Source organism: Trematomus bernacchii, unplaced genomic scaffold (genome assembly GCF_902827165.1).
Source record: "Trematomus bernacchii unplaced genomic scaffold, fTreBer1.1, whole genome shotgun sequence".
NCBI lineage: Eukaryota > Metazoa > Chordata > Actinopteri > Perciformes > Nototheniidae > Trematomus > Trematomus bernacchii.
The window spans coordinates 18558303-18563106 of NW_022987714.1; the positions used below are offsets into that span (position 1 = coordinate 18558303).

Below are 4804 nucleotides of genomic sequence, written 5' to 3' on the forward strand. Positions count from 1 at the left end.
ATATAAGCAAGTTGTAAAGTGCAGAAATTAGTTTTTTCCCCCTACAGTCCTTTAACATTATTTTCTCTAGAGGTGAGTATGGAGGTATAGTTAATAATTGTTTTTGGTTTGCTCCAATATAGCTTCTAATTTGTAAGAAATTGAAAAAATGTTTCCGTGAAATGTTGTGCTTAATTGCAAGCTCCTCAAACGACATCAGATTATCATCATTGAGCCTATATAGATCTTGAATTTTCTGTACCCCCTTATCTGACCAAATTTTAAACCCATTATCAGCTCTGCCTGGAATGAAGTCATAATTTCCCCAAATTGAACTAAAACGTGAGAGAGAGAGAGGTTCGCCCAAGTACTTCCTCACATCATGCCAGACTCTGATCATGTTCCTAGTAATAGCGTTAGTGTTTTTTTTTTCAAGTTTCTTCACATTAGTTGAGTACAAATACATGAGAAGAGGTAACTCTAAAAATTGGGTCTCCATCTCTCTCCAGACCGGGGGGTTGTCGTTTGTTAAAGTGGACCTATCATGCTATATTTGAATAATATAGTGTAGGACCATACCTATATAAGGCATATTTATACCTTTTTTTTTTTCAAAATACCAAACAGATCATGCATTTTAGCCATAGACTGTATATATAAATGGACGTAGGGTCCGTGACGTCACCCATAGGATTCTGCAGAGTTGCCGAGAAGCCCTTAGTAGGCGGAGTCGGCCACTAACGGCTCGACAGTGGCGTCAGAGTCTAACTCCCGCCTGCTACATCCTGATCCAAATAAGGGCAAAGAGGCGGAGCCGTGGCGGAGAGGAGGCGGGACAGGGCGGGACCTTCTGCCAACGGCCGTGAAGTTTCAGACCTAGCTCAGGCTAAGAAGCTAAGCTAACATGCTCACAGTATTAAGCTAACAACCCAGCTTCCGGTCACTGCTCCTCGTTCCCGGCGTTCTGAAGGTAAGATCCCCTGTAACTTTACAAAACTTGTCCTTTTGATTTAAATGTTCTTGAACCTACACTATACAATTGTTTTTTAAGTGCTTCACCGTTTTTCAAATATAAATGTCATTTGTAACAACTTTGTAAACTAGCAGAGATATGGCCAGTGTTGCGTGAATTAGCCTATGGAATTAGCCATAAACTGTGGCCTATACAGTATGTAAAGGAATTAGCGTATTGTGAATTAAACAAAGCTTTTCCCTATGATTTAACTGTTCTTGATATTACACTATACAAGTTTAAAAACGCTTGTCCATGATTCAAATATAAACAGTGTAATATGCATGGGCTAACAAATGCAAAATTTGCATATTTATACTTTTTGACCATCAATTGTATATACATTTAATCCAACGTTACTGTTTCAACAGCGCTGTGAGAGTATAAATTAAATATGACTGTAGAAAAAGAAAGGCGCTTTTATATTGATTAAACCATTTTTATTTCTTTCAGCATTAAGAAAAAAAGATGGCAACCTCCTCCACAACCTGTAAGTTGATGGTCCTGGCTTACTTTACATGACTTCAGATGGTTGACATTGCACACAAACATACTATATATATATACATATATATATATATGTATATATATTAGGGCTGTCAAGTTAACGCGTTAATAACGCATTAACGCAAAAAAAAATTAACGCCACTAATTATTTTAACGCGATTAACGCATGTGTATTTTTTGTCCTCGGCCGCCGTAGTTTCAGAGCGCATCGAGTTTAAAATACCATCTACAAGCTGATGCTGACAGCCCCGCTCCTGCTGCCCGCTTGTGGCAGACCACACTTCCACGCTCACCGGCAGGCCCGGACTGGCCATCGGGAGGACCGGGAGGGTGTGTGTATGTGTGGCGCGAGCGAAGCACACCTTACGTGTTGTTGTTAGCATCTGGTGCTAGCTAGCTGAGCTAACGGATATAAGGAGCTGTTTCAATGAAAACAGAGGAGCGACATTTCGCCGACAGCTGCGCCGAGCACTTGACTTTATGCAGGTAGCCAGACAGCACACTCAGCACGGATAGTGCGCGCAACACAGCTCATACACACAGGCATATATGCCTTGAGCTGCACATAGCTCCAACAATCCATCACAGTGTCTCCACATTCTCACACACACACACACACACACACACACACACACACACACACACACACACACACACACACACACACACACACACACACACACACACACACACACACACACACACACACACACACACACACACACACAGTATTGTATTATTGTATGAGAGAGGTTCTAGGTTGAATTGAGGCGAATATTTGTAATGTTCAGAGGTTGTTGTGTTTAATATTCATGAGAATATTTGTCATTGTTCAAATGATAATAAACAAACATATAAAGCATAGTTGTCCACTCATATGTTGATAAGAGTATTAAAAACTTGAAAAATATCCCTCTAAGGTACATTTAGAACAGATAAAAAATGTGCGATTAATTTGCGATTAATCGCGATTAACTATGGACAATCATGCGATTAATCGCGATTAAATATTTTAATCGACTGACAGCCCTAATATATATATATATATATATATATATATACACGTCAGGTGTGATTTCATATGTTATGTTGTATGTTATTGTCAAAGGAACAAAATGAGCAACCCTTTATACTTAATTTGATATTCCTCATTATCTGAAGCATTTGTTACTCTCATTTATTTTCCTCCCATAGTGACTGTATGGATAATCGGAGACAGCTATGTCCGGTGTGGAGCCCAGAGAGCTACAGAGACCATCGGCAGCAACCTTGGCCTCGACCTTCGCGCCTGCTGGTTCGGTTGGGGTGGACTGCGCTGGAGAGGTCTCCTCCCCTTCTTTTCCAACTCCCTGCGAGGAAGAACAGCCCCGGATGTCCTCCTCATCCACTGTGGCGGCAACGACTTGGGGGATGTGCCCAGTGTTCACTTGGTGAATCAGATGAAGGAGGACCTGCACCAGCTTCACCATCGGCACCCTGGCATGAAGATCATGCTCTCCCAGATCAACCAGAGGTGCCGATGGAGGGCTGGTGCAAATCCTGTCAAAATTGACAAGGCCCGGAAGTTTGTTAACAGTGTTATGGCTACTTTTGTTCATAGCCTAAATGGTGCCATTGTTGACCACTCCAACATTAGACATGACAGTCCTGGGCTTTTTTTGCGAGATAGAGTTCATTTCACCCCTAGGGGAAATTATATTTTTTTAAAGTCACTAGCCAATTGCCTGAAAGACCATCTCCAAAGACTGTGAACTGCTAAAATGTCAGTATCACTGTTTTTGGATTTGCCCTTTAGAGTATGTTTTCTAAGGCCCTTGCTAAGCCCAGACTGTCATGGCTAATGTTGAGTTAGATATTACATCTGTAGCCATAACACTGTTAACATGGCTGCTCTTCCTCTTCCCCACATCCCACCCCCCCCTCTTCCCCCAATGGACTCTGTAGCTCTCCAGGCCCATGCTGGGCATGGCTGTCTGTCAAACTTTTTTTTTAAATTTGTTATTATGTTTTTTGTTATTTTATTTGTTAAAATAATTCTGTAAATATTTAAAATAAATCACATTCATATTTTCACTTCTTTTGTCTACTGCTTACTGAAAATGTTACAATCACATCCAAATCTGACTATCAAATGAAAGGATAAGCTAACCATACAATACAGAAAACATTACACATTAAGGCTCAAATCTTTTCCCAAGCCGTAGCAGTCTGAAAAGAGTCCCAAGTTTAAAAACACAAAATCTTGACAATGAATACTACCTTGTCATTTATCAGTGACAATGCAAACACCAAGAAGGTCTCCCCTAATCCCATGTATTTTGGCATCAAATATGTCATAAGCATACCATAGAATGTAATTATGAAATGCAATACCCACAATCCCTACAGGGTCGTAACATCACAGAAAATAATACCTTTTAGAGAGTTTCTAAATTGTTCAGTATGCAGATAATTATTTGTTTTACAATAGAAACATTTTTCTCAATAAATGTTCCCACATGTTGTGAGCATCAACTTTAAATCTTTTGTCAACAAATAAAAAACATCTTAATTTCCTTTACGACAACATTTTGTTTATAACACCACTACATTAACAATAAGCATAGGAAAATTATAAATGTATAATTTAAGATTGTGCTTTTACTCTATATTTAATCCGATCTATTTCACATTGAAAATGTACGACTTAAGTACACTAGAAAATAAATTAAAGATGTGCAACAACTGTATCAGTAATTAAAATGATATAACTTATGTACAGGGTTGGGAGGGCTACTTGCCAAAAACGCAACCAGTAACTTAATGTGAGTATCAAGATATAAAAGTAATGTACTGTAACCTGATAACTTTATTTTTCTTTTGGATTACCTCAATATCAAATGCAATGCAAATAAACACAGGAGAGAAGAAATATTAATATGATTTTTTTACTTAAATGTATAATATACATAAAGCTGACTCAGGCAGTAGGTGTATAGATTCACAATTAAAGTATTAGCCTACAGAACAGTACCGCTTCCAGAGAAGAGAGAACATCTGATCATTTTACAACAAACACTATATGCTCTTTTCAGGTTTTGAATAAGATTGTAATCCTGAGTTTCCCTATTATTAAAAAAAGTCAAACTAATCCGATTACATCTTTTCCTATGTAACTAAGGATTACACTTTCCTTTTTTTCTATACGATCTTGATTCGTGTTGGATATAATCCATTACTACCTAAGCCAATAAAAGTCATAACTTTTGGAAAATTGTCTCAAGTTATAAATTATGCCTTCAATCTCTTTCACGTGGGGAAGACATC

General features: G+C 38.4%; 1 long non-coding RNA gene across 1 annotated transcript; it reads left to right on the plus strand.

Moving 5' to 3' along the window:
* The first annotated feature begins 838 nt into the window (after positions 1-838).
* Positions 839-2726, plus strand: LOC117491783. The gene is made up of 3 exons (XR_004556792.1): positions 839-949; positions 1445-1481; positions 2693-2726. It is a non-coding gene; the product is annotated as an uncharacterized LOC117491783 (long non-coding RNA).
* Positions 2727-4804: the final 2078 nt, after the last annotated feature.